Consider the following 17229-nt stretch of genomic DNA (forward strand, 5'->3'; position numbering starts at 1 on the left):
TTCCTGCAAATTTGGTGACGCTATCAGAGGCAAACAGGGGCAGAAGAAGCCCGTGAGGCTGGACAAGGCTTACATCTTTCTTGTCCACCTGTGGGATGCAGCCACAATATACTAAACATCCAGACGTTGTTGGTTGCAGCTCCCATCATTTCTCACTATTGGCTATGCTGGAGAAGTTTAGCAAGATTTGTAACCCCATGACACCTGCTGGATATATTACAGGTTTAGGGATCTAGCTGTGGAACCAGAGGTTCGGAGTTCGATTTCCCACTGTACCTTCTATATAAGGGTTGGACTCTATGATCCACAGAGTATCTTTCTCTGCAGTTCTTAGAGAATATATGTGCCTCCAAAGGAAAAGAGCCAACCTCCGTGGCCTTGAGCAAGCTACACGTTATCCTAGGAGAAGGGAATGGTGAGCTACTTCTGAGTATTCTGTACCTGGGAAACCCTGAAAATGGTTGCCATAAGAAAGAATTGCCAGTATGCGTCCAGGCCAAAGTGCTGATATGAACTTATTAAATCCTTTACAGTTTAGGACCTTGCGACCTGCCAGAACACCTCTCCCTTAGGTCGACTTGCAATCCCAGCTGCAGAACTGGGAGTCAGACCTTTTCGGTGGTGGCCACCTTGCTGTGGGTTTCCCTCCCAGTGGAGATGTGCTTGGCCATCACCCGCTTCAACTTCAGAAAGCAAGTAAATATATAGCTTTTTACCCAGGCCTTTTAAAATTCTACCCTTTCTTGATTTCAGTCATTTTAATGTTCATGATCTGATGGATAGTGCTTGACGAATACTGCTTTTCGCATCACCTTTGAAGTTAATATGTATTCTTTAAATACAGTTGGATACTGTATTTAAGGGGGGATATTTTTATTGTTATTTTAATTTATTCTTGTATTACTGTTTATATCGGTTTGTAATGCTGCCCAGAACAGTGGCTTACCTCCAGATGGGTGGCATAGAAATTCATTTGGATGGATGGATGGATGGATGGATGGATGGATGGATGGATGGATGGATGGATGGATGGATGGATGGATGGATGGATGGATGGATATTGATGCAATGGGCTTGCCCATTCATTGATTGCTGCCTTGTTGTGGCGAGGGGCTTAAGAGAAGCTATGGGCTATGCCATGCAGGGACACCCAAGACCGACAGGTCATAGTGGAGAGTTCTGACTAAACGCAATCCACCTGGAGCAGGAACTGGCAAGACACTCCAGTATCTTTGGCAAGAAAACCCCATGAAGAGAAACAAAAGGCTAAAAGATATGACGCTGGAAGATGGGACCCTCAGGTCAGAAGGCGTCCAACATGCTACCGAAGGAAGAGCGGAGGACAAGTACAAGTAGCTCCAGAGCTAATGAAGTGGTTGGTCCAAAGCCTAAAGGACGCTCAGCTGCCTGGAAGTGAAAGGAAAGTCCGATGCTGAAAAGAAAAATACTGCATAGGAACCTGGAATGTGAGGTCTATGAACCTTGGGAAGCTGGATGTGGTCAAATGGGAGATGGCAAGAATAAACATTGACATCCTGGGCATCAGTGAACTAAAATGGACGGGGAAGGGCAAATACAATTCAGACAATTATCATATCTATTATTGTAGGCAAGGATCCTGTAGAAGAAATGGAGTAGTCCTAATAGTCAAGAAAAGAGTGGGAAAAACTGTACTGGGATATAATCTCAAAAATGATACAATGATTTCAAGAAGAATCTGATGCAGACCTTTCAACATCACAATATTCCAGGTTTATGCACCAACCACTGATGCTGAAGAGGCTGAAATTGACCAGTTCTATGAAGACTTACAACACCTTCTAGAACTGACACCAAAGAAAGATGTTCTTGTCATTATAGGGGATTGGAATGCTAAAGTAGGGAGTCAAAAGGAACAACAGGTAAGTTTGGCCTTCAAAACGAAGCAGGGCAAAGGCTAATAGAGTTTTGTCAAGAGAACAAGCTGGTCATCACAAACACTCTTTTCCAACAACACAAGAGACAACTCTACACATGGACATCACCAGATGGGCAATACTGAAAATCAGATTGATTATAGCCAAAGATGTAGAAGCTCTCTACAGTCAGCAAAAACAAGACCTGGAGCTGATTGTGGCTCTGATCATCAGCTTCTCATAGCAAAACTCAAGCTTAAACTGAAGAAAGTAGGAAAAACCACTGGGCTACTCAGGTATAATCTAAACCAAATCCCTTATGAATACACAGTGGAAGTGAAAAACAGATTTAAGGAACTCGATTTGGTGGAGATAATGCCTGAAGAACTATGGATGGAGGCTTGTAATATTGTACAGGAGGCAGGAACAAAAACCATCCCAAAGAAAAGGAAATGCAAGAAAGCAAAGTGGCTGTCCAACGAAGCCTTAGAAATAGCAGAGAAGAGAAAGGAACCAAAATGCAAGGGAGATAGGGAAAGTTATAGAAAATTGAATGCAGACTTCCAAAGAATAGCAAGGAGAGACAAAAGGGCCTTCTTAAATGAACAGTGCAAAGAAATAAAGAGGGGGGTGAAAGAAAAAAAACAGAGATCTGTTCAAAAAAATGGGAGATATTAAAGGAAAATTTTGTGCAAAGATGGACATGATAAAGGAGAAAAATGGTAGGGACCTAACAGAAGCAGAAGCCATCATGAAGAGGTGGCAGGAATACACAGAGGAAGTATACCAGGACGATTTGGATATCCCGGACAACCCAGATAGTGTGGTTGCTGAGCTTGAACCAGACACCGTGGAAAGTGAAGTCAAGTGGGCCTTAGAAACCATGGCTAACAACAAGACCAGTGGAGGTGATGGCATTCCAATTGAACTATTTAAAATCTTAAAAGATGACACTATTAAGGTGCTACACTCAAGATGCCAGCAAGTTGGGAAAACTCAGCAGTGGCTCAACATCAAAAAATAAAAATAAAAATAAAAATAAAAATAAACTAAGATCATGGCCACTTATCCCATCACCTCCTGACCAATAGAAGGGGAAGATATGGAGGAGTGACAGATTTTAGTTTCTTGGGTTCCATGATCAGTGCAGATAGTGACAGCAGCCACAAAATTAACTCACTGCTTCTTGTGAGGAAAGCGATGACAAACCTAGACAGCATCTTAAAAAGCAGATATATCACCTTGCCGACAAAGGTTTGCATAGTCATAGCTATGATTTTTCCACTAGCGATGTATGGAAGTGCAAGCTGGACCATAGAAGACTGACCGCCGAAAAATTCATGCTTTTGAATTGTGGTGCTGGAAGAGACTCTTGAGAGTCCCCTGGACTGAAAGGAGAACAAATCTATCTATTTTGCAGGAAATCAACCCTGAGTACTCACTGGAAGGACAGATCCTGAAGCTGAGGCTCCAATACTTTGGCCATCTCATGAGAAGAGAAGACTCCCTGGAAAAGCCCCTGATGTTTGGAAAGTGTGAAGGCAAGGGGAGAAGGGGACAACAGAGGACAAGATGGTTGGACAGTGTCATCGAAGCAACCAACATGAATTTGACCCAACTCCAGGAGGCAGTGGAAGACAGGAGTGCCCGGCGTGCTTTGGTCCATGGGGTCACGAAGAGTCGGACAAGATTTAACGACTAAACAACAACAACAAACTGGCTAGAGATCTGTTTCTTTCTTTCTTTTCTTTCTTTGTTCTATTCAAATAATGATTTGTCTGTGCCCAATGGAAGGACAGTTCCTTGCAGCTTCTGAAATTCAAAGACAGCCCTGTCTCTCAGCTGAGTGTTCTATTCCTCTCTTTGGTCAGTTAGTTGTTGATGATCTGTTTGTTTGTTTGGTAGTATGTGTGCAGTAAAGAAAGCAGAATACACAAGTATAAGTAAGTAAAGAAGCTGTTTTTATTCTTTCCCCTACAAATGTCTCAGAGTGAGTCATTTCAGAGTTTAAGTGCCAGTTAATGAGAAAGCGGTGGACTCTGGGGAACTTGAAGCTATTCTCCTCTGTGGATCTGTGTACTTCTTTGTTGTTGTTTAGTTGTTAAGTCGTGTCACTGTGTGGCAAAAGGAAATTTTAAAGAAATTTCAAAAGTCTGAAGGCTCCAATCTGGCAACCCTCTTCCTAGCGTCCTTCATAGCAATTTAAGAACAAGACATTCCTCGTCAAGCACAATGCCTACCACAAAAGAGGCATTAACATGGGTACTTCAAGCAACAAACTGGTGGTAAACTGTTACGATGATTCCCTATGAATACAATGCTTCTTTATAGCATGTAATGCACCGGTCAAACCTTTTATTTCAACCCTAGTATTAATACGTTGCATTCAGTTTCTAGATAATCATTATTATCTCCAGGAGAACATAATGGTTTTTCTGTAGTATATGCACTTTATGTTTGTGGTAAATTTTGTGATTCAAAATTATAGGCCTGTGGAATAGTTTATTATTTTAACCACTCTGTGGCGAAAAACTGTCAACTATTGTAGCGCGTCAGTGTTATGCGTAAGTGGTTAGATTCTACTTGGTATATATAGCAGGCAGCACGTAACCTGATATTTTGCTGATTTGGATTTTTAAAACCCACTTTTTGTATAAAGGTTCTGGGAGGATAGCCGATAAGAATGTAACAAATACTCCTGAATTTTCTGGTCCTTGACGAAAAAGGGTGTTGCAATTCCTCAAGATACTCTTTCGAAAAAAATGGACAACTGCAGTGGGCATTTTGACTCCTACAAAAGACTGAAAGACCTGCAACAGCATTCACAAAGAAGTGGGTGGGGGCTGCAATGAGAGCTTATATTTACCTTTAATAACCATGGCCTGATGCCTAGCTGGTGAATGAGAGCAATCATGTAAGCATTTCCTCACAGCAGCAGACCTCCTTCTTTTACCCAGTGTGGTGCAGTGGACAGAGTAAAGGACCACTAGGGTTCCAGAGACGAGGGTTCAGATTCCGACACAGCCATGGAAACCCGTGGAGGTGAATGCTGAATTCATTGAGCAACTCCTTAAATATGTCACTTACCTTGAAATCTCTATCAAGGTTGCTGTGAGTTGGTTCTGATGTAACTGCACATGACACATATATACAAACATTTGATTACCCTTCTGGAACAAGCACAGCAAGAAGGGAAAGTGTTATGCAAAATATGTATAACGTTCTTCACAGAGAGTTCAAATGTGCCCAGTAGCATCTTCTCCTAGTATTCTTGAGACCAGTTCAGGTACAGCATGGAGAAGTAACAGTGCCTCTAGTTCTTATCTGAAGTAGATTCTCTACCTAGACTTGATGTCTTGATGATGGAATATTCAGAAACAGAAAATCTTCACCCTGGACTTCTGCAGCCTATTCTATTTAAAACACACAAACACATACACACATACACACACAATAAACACACACCTGTTACTCATTTATTTAGATAGACCCAGATATTTTCTTTCAAAAAAAGGAGTCCAGATACAACAATGGTGAAAACCAGACTGTCCGAGTGCTTATAGAATCAGACAAGAAAGAAGGAGATTAAAATATTTTGAGCTGAGCCATGGCGTTTCTCAGCCTAGCATACCTTATAGGAATTTCCAAAGAAGTAGCCATGTAAGTCTCTCCCAGCAGTGTGTGTGTGTGAGTGAGCACAAAAATACTGTAGCACTTTAAAGATCTACATTTGTTATTCAGTGTGAGAATTCATGAAATCAAAATCCACTTCCTCAGATGCAGGAGTGCAGAAAAATGTCCTGTATATACATATCAGGTAAAAACCAAAGAAAAAGGTTTAAAAAGAAGACAAAAATGTTGTGGCAATGTTATTGTCTCTCCCCCGCCCTTCCCAACCCTTTTTTGTTTTTGCTAATATTCTAACACAAACTAATATGGCTACCTCTTGTAAAACTGTATACACAATTGTGTGTCTGAAGAAATGGATTTTGATCGACAACCATTCATACTGACATAAAACTGTGAGTATTTAATGTGCTACAACATACCTCATAGGGTTGTTGTGAGGATAAATACTTTTGCATTCAGACATGCCTTTGGCAACTCAGCTAGGTTGTTGCTGCTGATACCTTTGACCAGTTGTGTGGCATTGTATTCTTTTTATTGATGTATCTTAACTGGGTTTTAATGGTTTGCATCGATTTTAAGGGATGTGTTAACACTGCGTGTTAAACTGCAGAAGCCTAAGTGCTGCAAGGTTAGAAGACCAGGAGTCGCAGGATTGAATCCATGCGACAGAGTGAGATCATGTCGCTTATCCCAGCTCCTGCCAATCTAGCAGTTTGAAAGCATGTAAAAAATGCAAGTAGATAAATAGGTACCACCACGGTGGGAAATTAATAGCATTCCATGTCTAGTTGGGCTGGCCACGTGACCACAGAAACTATCTACAAACTTTTAAAATGCTGGCTCTACGGTTTGGAAACTGCCCCCTAGAGTCGAACACGACTGGACTAAATGTCAAGGAGAACGTTTCGTCGTCGTTTAGTCGTGTCCGACTCTTCGTGACCCCATGAACCAGAGCACGGCAGGCCCTCCTATCTTCCACTGCCTCCCGTAGTTCTGTCAATTTCATGTTGGTTGTTTCGCAGACACTGTCCAACCATCTCATCCTCCGTCGTCTCCTTCTCCTCTTGCTCTCACACTTTCCCAACATCAGGGTCTTTTCCAGGGAGTCTTCTCTTCTCATGAAATGGCCAAAGTATTGGAGTCTCAGCTTCAGGATCTGTTCTTCCAGTGAGTACTCAGGGTTGATTTCCTGCAAAATAGATAGATTTGTTCTCCTTTCAGTCCAGGGGACTCTCAAGAGCCTCCTCCAGCACCACAATTCAAAGGCATCAATTCTTCGGCGGTCTGCTTTCTTTATGGTCCAGCTCTCACTTCCATACGTCACAACAGGAAAAAGCATAGCTTTAACTATTCGGACTTTTGTTGGCAAGGTAATGTCTCTGCTTTTTAAGATGCTGTCAAGGTTTGTCATTGCTTTCCTCCCAAGTAGCAGGCGTCTTTTAATTTCGTGGCTGCTGTTGAGCTTCAGACCATTTTTTGCACTCTCCTCTTTCACACTCATTACGAGGTTCTTTAATTCCTCCTCACTTTCTGCCATCAGAGTGGTATCATCTGCATATCGGAGGTTGTTGATATTTCTTCCGGTAATCTTAATTCCGGTTTGGGATTCCTCCAGTCCAGCCTTGCGCATGATGTATTCTGCATACAAGTTAAATAAGCAGGGGGACAATATACAGCTTGTCGTACTCCTTTCCCAATTTTGCACCAATCAGTTGTTCCATATCCAGTTCTAACTGTTGCTTCCTGACCCCCATAGAGATTTCTCAGGAGGCAGATAAGGTGGTTAAGCACTCCCATTTCTTTAAGGACTTGCCATAGTTTGCTGTGGTCCACACAGTCAAAGGCTTTTGCATAGTCAATGAAGGAGAATGTTTACCTTTACCTAATTTTACTAGATTGTATTATTATCTGCCATGAATCTGTCAGTCAAAAGGTGGTGCATGAATTTGAGAGTTGTCCTGAAAATTTCTTCTGTGAAAATGTTGACCATTCTGGTTCAATTTCATAGTAAGGAAATTCCCTCTGGAAAGGATTTCAGTGGAGGAAAAATGTCAAAGGAATTTTGGTTGTTGTAGTTGTCTTACTTAAGACGTGGCTGAGTACAGTGGACCCTCGACTTACAGACGGCTCGACTTACAGACTTTTCGAGTTACAGACTTCTCTGGCTGCAAAATTTAGATTCGACTTGCAGCCAGAGAATTGACTAACAGACCAGAAAAAAACCAAAATGGAACAAAAATAAAATAAAAACTGCCAGTTGAGGGATTAATCAGTTTTCAATGCATTGTAGGTCAATGGAGATTCGACCTACAGACTTTTCGACTTACAGCCACCGTTCCAATACGGATTAATTCCTTAAGTAGAGAGTCCACTGTATGTGTTGTAAATGATCAGTCTGGATAATCATCTCTGGGACAGGAAGCATCCCCTCTAACTTCCTTGGGAAAAACGACACAAGATATCACCACCTCTAGGGTTTTGCAGACCAGGAAGGGTAGGCAGCTAATGAAACTATGGAGTAATAAACATTCAGGGAATTCTACCAACAGACACCTTACAGAAACCTATATGTTGTTCACCTGGAAGGGCTCTGAGGCCTAGCAAGGCCTAGATGTACTCAAGCTTCTTGCTCCTGTACCAGTGCTAGCTAGGAACTATGTTTCTGAACAGGAAACTAGGTGCTCCTAAGCCTAGGTGAGCCTCAAAGTTCAGGCCTTTCTCCCAGGTGAGCCACATTTAGATGTCTGCTGGAATTGGGATGGTGAATTATGGAATTTGCAGCACAAGAAGTTTTTTTTTTTTAAAAAAAAATCTCATCCTAATGGTAAGCTCAACACTATTACCAAAATAAAGTCAAAAGCGCCTTGCCAATAAAACAGAAAAAAAAGTAAGCCTCTCTGGACGGGAAATTAAACCTCTGGAAAATTGAAGGATGAACTTTGACAGTCTAGCTTCAACTTTTCTGGAGGCCGGCGACACATCATTCTGTATCTTCAAATCAGACTCGGATTGAACAGCATTTCAGAAGTCACCTTCAACAGGAGGACTACCCTCCAGCAAACCTTCAAATAGAAGATTGGCAGCAAGTGCATCTGTTCAAGGAGTACAGGCAGAATCATACTTCTTCAGCAGTGGGTTATATAAATAATCAAAAATGAATAAAAGGGGTCAGAGAATTTGCATGGGACTTGCCATGTTCTCATGCTACTCTTAAAATTCAAGACCAAGAACAATGTCTTTGGCGGAAAAGACTACCATTATGTCAGTCTGACTTATGGTGAACTTAAATAGTTTACAAGGAATGTCTCACCCCACCCTGTAAGTTTCCCATGGCTGAGTGGGGATTTAAACTTAAATCTTCTGAGTCCTAGTCCAACACTCTGTTCACTGCACCACACACCATTATTTGGTATTGCTAGAAGAGATGGAGGCAGTAACAGATTTTACTTTCTTGGGCTCCATGATCACTGCAGATGGAGACAGCAGCCACGAAATTAAAAGACGCCTGCTTCTTGGGAGGAAAGTGATGACAAACCTTGACAGCATCTTAAAAAGCAGAGACATCACCTTGCCAATAAAAGTACGCATAGTCAAAGCTATGGTTTTTCCTGTCATGATGTATGGAAGTGAGAGCTGGACCATAAAGTAAGCAGACCGCTGAAGAATTGATGCTTTTGAATTGTGGTGCTGGAGGAGGCTCTTGAGAGTCCCCTGGACTGCAAGGAGAACAAAACTATCAATTCTAAAGGAAATCAACCTTGAGTACTCACTGGAAGGACAGATCCTGAAGCTGAGGCTCCAATACTTTGGCCATCTCATGAGAAGAGAAGACTCCCTGGAAAAGACCCTGATGTTGGGAAAGTGTGAGGGCAAGAGGAAAAGGGGACGATAGAGGACGAGATGGATGGACAGTGCCATCGAAGCAACCAACATGAATTTGATAAACCTCCGGGAGTCAGTGGAAGACAGGAGGGCCTGCCTTGCTCTGGTCCATGGGGTCACGAAGAATCGGACACGACTAAACAACTAAACAACAAAATAGGAATGTCTACTAGAGATTGGATATTCATATTTGTTTCCTAGGGGAGACAAATGCGAATATCACCACCACAGGTGGCCAGACCCTTTTGACTCATCCCCCAGAACTGTCCAGCCCACTTACTGCTTGCAGGGACACACGGCTGTCATCATTTGCGCTGTGCCAATTGCGAAAGTAGCCCAGCCAGGGCTTCCCTGCCTTCCTACACTGCTGACCACCCACTCCGGCCAGGAGCTGGGATAACAAGTCTCCCCATTCAGCTGCTGAGTGGTCAGCAGGAGAAGGAGGCAGGGAAGCCCCAGCTGGGCTATTTCCACAATTGGCATGGTGCAAATGACAATAGTTGTGCCGCATCACGAGCAATAAGTGGACTGGCTGGTTCTGGGGGTGGGTGGGTCAAAAGGGCCTGGACACCTGTGGTGGTGATATTCGCATTTGTCTCCCTTGGAAGATGAATGCAAATATCCCATCTCTAGTGTCTACCATCTTCTCCACCTCCTTTAGCTTCTGTTTAAGTTTGATCACTGGCTAATTTGAAAACAAGACCTGCTTTACTAGAACCATTGTGATCCATGGTTTGGTTCTGAGGCCAATCATCTTAAAATATATGGCAATCTCAGAAGGGCAAATCATTGGGGAAGCCAGGCTTTCTTTCTTTGTTCTGAATCAGACAACACACAGCCAAACAAAACTAATTCACTATAAGAACAATATCCTCATTCTGGATGGGACAGAACAACCATACCAAAATATCGCCAATTGGATTCGATTACAGACCTTTGTCACAACAACTGTTCAGAGTGATGGGAATGCTTCCTTCTCTTCAGCCTGAAATACAAAACCTTCCCTGCTCTGCCATTCTTGTGAAAAACAAAGAAAACAACAATCACAGAATAAGTCAATTATTGACATGCTGATTTATTAATTGTTTTAATTTTGCATGAAGTAAAAGCTTTGGCAAAATGCTTCCCCCTTTCCTCTCTCTCTCTTTCCCCCCCCCCCAACACCAATTATTTCAAGTATCTGTGGTTTTGTGCTGTGACTGATACATCCATCTTAAGGCACTTTAACAATGAAGTTACTCACTTGGCTTTAAAAAAACAGGACTGGCGAGTAAATAGCTAAATATTAGGGGTAAGTGAAAGGAACTTATCAGAATCCATGCATTTCTTTATTGAATAGAAGGAATTTGAGTGTCATTTTATCTTTGCCTAAATGTGGAATATGAAGCTGATAGATGAGGCCAGCTGGATAGAGGACTTTGCTTTTAGAAATGTTGTTTTAAATCCCTGTAGTCTTAAGTGTATTTGTCCTGCTAATTTGGGGTTACCGTTTCTGTTTCTGTCAGGTTCTGCATCTTGAGCAGCTATATGGTGTGCAAGCCCAAGATGGTTCCTTCATGCTACGAAAGGGGTGATTTTGCTGCTTGTCATCTACCTCCCTTTTCTCTACTTTGCCCAAGGAAGAATTTGTTGATTCTTCTAATAAAACTGGTTTATTGTTTAACATGGCTTTTTTGATTTTTTTTGTCTTGTTTGTCTTCATCCAAGTTCAACAACAAATCATAAATCTTTGCATTATTAAAACTGGGTATTTCTTTGTGGTAAGACAACGGGGAATAACTGTTAACTTCTTGGGTCCACTTGGGTCTGGCACCCATTAACTCTGGTGTGTTCGCAGCCCACTTCAAGTTTGCAGATGGGATGTTGAAGTTCCCTGCAGTCCCCCATTTGTCAAGCCACATATCTTTCTCTGTCAGGATTTGAAGGGGCTGGGCCCACGGGACTTCTCGGGAATCACTATACATTTTTGCCTTTCTCTCCTTTGTTCTTCTCTCTTCACCCACACCCTATATTCCTTCCTTTGCTTTCTCTCCTCAGTCTCTCCCCAGTATAGTGGCTTTCTGTACATTTGTTGCCTCCATTTCCTTTCAGCGTACTCACAAAGCACCTTGAACTCTGCCCACTCTCCTGTCCAAGGATCTTCCTGGATCAACTCTACTAGCTCTTCCTTTTTCTCTCCTTTCTCCGCTCTTTCCCAACATGCTTCTGTCTCCTCCCCTCCTTCTCCCTCCTTCTTATCCTCTTCCTTTCCCGCCCGATTTGTGCCCCCTTTAGCCTCTTCTTTTATTTCTAGTTTACTTAATTCCTTTTCTGTCACTCCTATCTCTTGTGCTTCTTCTTTTACTTGAGAGGCAAATGGTACACTCTCCTGATCCTGAGCGAGGTGGCTTGTTGCCTCACAAAAGGAAAAAAAAACTTCAATTTTCATTGAAACATGTGTGACACAAACATATTTTCTACATGGCTGTGCTGAATTGTTACAGTGAAAGGCCGTGAATGAAGCTTTCACTCTTCATGACTTGTCATGTGTCACTGAAAATCACTACTGTATTCTGCAAAGCATCCTGTCTCATTGGAATGGAGTGTGGCAGCAAATGCCTGAATACTAGAAGGCAGTATTCCCAATCTGCTTATTCTACCAGTGCAACTCATGGGCTGAAATTCTGTGATGTAACTTATGTCTGTGGAAGGCTAATGACTTCACCAACAGAGGAGGATTTTCTGTAACTAAAGATTTCCTATTTCTGTCCCACAGCTTTCCCCACAACTCCCATGAATTCCCCTTTATCATGTGGAAGCTGTGTGAGCTGCAAGATCAAAGGAAGAAATCTTTAATTGGTGAACATGTCTGCCTGCTAGTAAGCTCATCAGGTGGTGGCAATTTTTGGATAAGGCAATTTTCCCAGCTTTCATCCTGCTGCTCTCTTGGCATCTATGTGATTGGATGAATTACTCCCCTGTCATACAAGCTGTGGGGTTGAAGGGGGAAGTCTTTAATTAACAAAAATCCCTCCCCCGCCAGTGATGCGATCATTTTTCCACAGGCATAGGTAACATAATTTCATCCAAGGCCCTTTCCTACTGTAGTATTCTATACTATAGTGTGAAGTATTCTAATGTCCACTCCATGGACATGCATTCAATATTACACAGAGACAAAATCAGGTATTTACACAACTATTCAGTAACTACAAGCAATTTCTTTTTTTAATGTCATCCCCTTAGAAGGCTATCTGTGTGTTTTATGTGGAAAGTATGGATAGTCTTAACAACAGTCACAGCTTTTAGTAGACCTGGGCAAATGTTAAGGAGTTGATGGCCTATCCAGGATTCGTAACAAAGCTCCCTGGAGCACCGATATGTATGTTTAGAGTGGTAAGGCCTGTTTTCCTACATAATGCAGATAGCTGGATACTTGATAAATTCTTCATTTTCATTGACTCGGACTGTCGTGACATGACAAGACATTTTCATGAGGAATTTTCAAGGTTTGTGAAATCTCTTGCCTCAAGTATGAGAATAAGACAGGAATATCTCTCTCTCTCTCCATCACCCCTGCCATCAAGATCCTTGCAAATTGTACAAAATGTCTTTGTGCAAAACTAACATCCATTCCCTTTGAGAAGCAAATACACACCAACACATATCAAACAGAAGTTTGATTCTTGGGTTTTTTCCCCCAAGAAGAAACAAACCACCTATTCAAGTCTTCTAATTCTCAGAACGTCCATGGAAAAAAGAACAGCCATTGTAGTTTTCTATAATTGTGTAATTTGTGCAAAAGTCACAATGCAAACAATTATTTTTTACATCACTAGAAAAATTCTTGCTGGGAAATAAAAAAGCTTTGCAATTCCTCAGACTTGCTTGCAAGGACAAGGCAAGTGAGGGTCTACTTCCCTAACCTGATGATGAATACATTTTTGGTTACAAAAAAATATTCATGTATACACAGTGAATACAATAGTTATTGTCAGATAAGAAGCTACTCTCAAGTTATATGTGTTAAACACTAAGTGTAATATCAAGTAAAAGAGTTCAGTCAAGTTTACAGAACTTTTACCATCCATACATGTGTTCCTGTGCCCAACTGCATGCAAAGAAATCTTTGAGTTTTAGGTGAAGAAATGAGGGCATAGTTAATAGAGAAAGATAAGACAAACGCATTTAAGTGGGAGGCCCATGGCATTGTTTAAATGGCAGCTCTTTTTGGTATTTTATAAACAACAATATGACACTATTACAAAAGCTGTTTCATTTAGGACCATCCGACATTCGGCAATTTAATTATTCCCTTAATTATTGAAGCATTCATCATAGTTTTCCAATTGATTCATTGCTGGCTGGCTGCATTTCTTTGACTCATTAATATAGTGACAAGTGAACTGACAGCTTCCTTGCTAACCCTACAAGAATACTGGGAATAAGAGATTTGGAATCTTGAAGAGTGCTGTGTATTATTGTAATTAACTAACAAAACCTGGTGGCAAAAGCTTCATTAAAAGGCAAAGGTATATAATAATATATCAGAAAAGCCCAATTATCAGTGGCTTTTATAGTCAAATCTACTAAGTAATATCTTCCTGGGGCAACTTTATTTTACTGGAACACAAGCAATTTAAAAAGAGAGAGAGATTCGTAGTGCAAATAAGCCTTCTGTAGAATATAGAGGCCACATGGTAAAATAAATAAATGCCACAGAAAATTTCTGTCCTGGTTGCTTGAGGGCTGTTACCTGTAAGAATAACTAATATTGTAATGTGTTCCATCCTCCCTAATTTTGTTTTCCTTTAATTTTGAAATCTTTATAAATCACAGTCTCCTAGGGAAGATGTTAAAGAATTTCTCTTTTTATTTAATAAAAATCAGGGAATATCTCTGTTTCTCTTGACCCCATCCTGTGCTAAATTCTTTACTTTTCTAAAACATACCTTTCGCAAGACCATCCCTTTCTCTCTTGTGTTTCTACAGTTTCTGAGATCTGTCAAGTACTCCTGGCACTGCCTGCCCCATGGTGGATGACTTACGTCGCAGTAGCTAACGTTCAGAGAGAAGGACACAGCATCCCACTCTTAGCATGATCTTCAGCTTCCTGCCCTTGGACATTTCTTGATTTCAGGCTGCTCGACAAATCAACAGCTCTTCCCTTCCCATCTCAGGTTGGGGGTTCTGTAGGAAGAAGAGAATGGCAAAAAAAGAGAAGCTTAAGTCTATGAAACATGAACCCTGTGGTTGAGTGTGAGCCCCAATGAGTGTAGCTTGAAGGAGCAAATCCGTGTAAATCAATACATTTGTTTAGCTTCAGTCACCAACTCTCTCCCTGAGTTTTAACACCCCAGCACACACAATGCTAGCGGAGGTGATTATCTCTGCTAGCATAATTCCTCCGTAACATCTGCTTTCGCCCATAACACTCCACTAATTTTTCCCTCATTTCATTACACATAATTTTCTTTCAACACAATCTACATGTATTAAGTGGTAATGACTTTCCAGTTAAGAGCAAATCGACGCCAAGGGACACCCCCCCCCTCGATTGCCTGCCGTGCCTGACTCCGGCTATTAAAGATAAATTTGGTGTCTCAGAAAGCGGCAGTAAGCTAATCAATCAATTAAGCGGTTAGGACATACATTATCAAAATTCCACAGCACGGGGGTGCATGAGAGCAAGCTGATATACTTGGTGATTTTAGGAATTAAAAAAAAATGTAAATGACTAATGAATACATTTTAAGAATGAAATTCTGCATTTAGCATCTCCTGGACTGAAAACACCAAGTATTAGCCTAGTTAATCAAAGGAGCAAGCATTTCAAATTCTAATGATACTGTAAATACAGTATATACTGTCAAGCAATATTTGAAGAATGGATAGGAGAGGCAAAAGTCTTTGCTGAAACCATGAAATAAGGAGAAGGCATTCTTCATTAAGGCAGCCGTTGAAACTTGCCAGCATATCTCTGGATATCGCCCAGGTCTCTCAGCAAAGACTGGTATTCCATAATCTACTAAACTACAGTAAAATAGGTTAAGAAGACGATGACAAGTAACAATCTATCTTGGATAGCGTTAAAATGCAACCATTAGCTTGATTTCCTATTCCTATCTTGTACTCAGTTCCTCAAGGCATTTATTTTTCTTTCCAGAGAAATCATAGAAATACACAGAAAGAACTTTCCAAGAAGGCCACGTTGCCACCCCCACATTGAAGCACCATAAGGTAAATACAACAACCCAGGACATTTCCTCCCATTTACTTACCACCATGAGAAGGATCTGCACAAACGTAAGCCACGGATAGAGTCTGATTTTCTGAATGCAAAGATCTTCCCTGAACAAATAAAGAATGAGAGTTAGCACCAATCAAAAGGAGGTGTTTTTTTTTTAATGATCTGCTATTCTTCCTTAATGTAGTGTGTATGTGTTTGTGTGTGTCTGTGTGTTTTCTGTACATGTGTGCCTGCATGTTGTTGGAGGGGAAACTGCATCCATTTAAGGTGGTTTTTAATTTCTTTTCTCCAGTTTTATATCTCACTTATCAAGTTTGAATGTCAGTGCTTTGGCAAATGATGGTGAGGGATTTTTTTTTAACGTAGCAAGCGACAAGAACAAGCTCAGCAAAGAAAAAGAAGCAAACTTTATTTCTTTAAAGCATAATGAGACTGAATGCCCGAGCAGAGTGAAATGGGATATTATAGCAACATATGCCTAATAATAAAATTGTGAACCTCTTCATTTTAAAAAAAATCCACAACAATCAGTACATCTTTAAAATAAAAGTGATTGTCACCAGGCACTGCCAATTACTTTTCCTGTCAGTGTTAAGCATTTTGCCTAAAGCTTTGTTATCCTACTGCTGTAGATATCAGATGAAATGACATTAAAAAAAAAAAACACAGCGATTTTTCAGGAGCTTCCCTCTTCTCCCTCCCTCCCTCCTCTGGCCCCTACCATTCTTTACATTTCCACAAGTTATACATGCAGTGAAAAAGGAAATGTGCAACTTGTGCTTGCTATAATGTCAGGGCAAAATGGAGACAACGGATGAAAAATGGGGCAGAACTTCTAATGCAATCTGCAGTCAAATTAAGGAAGGACTTAACATACATTAGCCATTCTCTCTCTCTCTCTCTCTCTCTCTCTCTCTCTTCCCCATTTCTTCAGGTAAATATAAGCTCAGGAACAGCAAGTAAGGCTGTACATAAATAAAACAGGGTTTACCGGTAACTTAAAACTGGTTTGCTTGCTTATAAACCAAAAGTAGACTTCTGCTGTCACATTGGGGTGTCAGTGTCAAATACAGTAATCTTGGTTACTACACAAAACAACATAAAATAGTCATTGCTACTATATAAAACAAACTGACAAATGTCTTCCCATTATTCTGTTTTCTTTTATTCCCCCACCCCACTGAATAGTTTAATGATAATAAAGTGTTAATTACCTAGTAAAACCACACACACACAAAACCACTCTTTTCTATATTTGTCACATTTCTCAGTATTTTCATGATTTCAAGACATACAAAATATTACATGTTTTATATTCATTTGCATTAAAAAGATGATGATTCAGTAGAATACTCAGGTGTTGCTTTACTTTAGCTATAAAGAAACACAACAGATCTGTTTCAATCCCACAACCATCAGTGGCATTTCTGGCAAATAAATTCATTTATTTTAAACAGACTTTCCTACATTTTTGTAGATGGCTGGCATTCCAGTCTATCTTTTTTTTCCTCTCCACAAGATCTACTCTTGGCTTGAAGGCTGATACATTTTCAAAAACTGCATGAAATAAATATGAAATTTAATACCACAGAT

General features: G+C 40.8%; 1 long non-coding RNA gene across 5 annotated transcripts in view; it reads right to left on the reverse strand.

The window, feature by feature from the left end:
• Positions 1 to 3848: 3848 nt before the first annotated feature.
• The window catches only part of LOC140703248 (uncharacterized), a 44673-nt gene continuing 31292 nt past the window's right edge, over positions 3849 to 17229 (reverse strand). For 2 of the 5 annotated variants that reach the window (XR_012082655.2, XR_013540815.1), the window contains exons 2-3: positions 15668 to 15737; positions 11388 to 14576 (exon numbers count right to left, since the gene is read on the reverse strand). This is a non-coding gene — a long non-coding RNA (uncharacterized LOC140703248). The other 3 variants (XR_012082656.2, XR_012082654.2, XR_012082653.2) reach the window with 3 other exon arrangements.

This window comes from Pogona vitticeps, chromosome 1 (assembly GCF_051106095.1).
Source record: "Pogona vitticeps strain Pit_001003342236 chromosome 1, PviZW2.1, whole genome shotgun sequence".
NCBI lineage: Eukaryota > Metazoa > Chordata > Lepidosauria > Squamata > Agamidae > Pogona > Pogona vitticeps.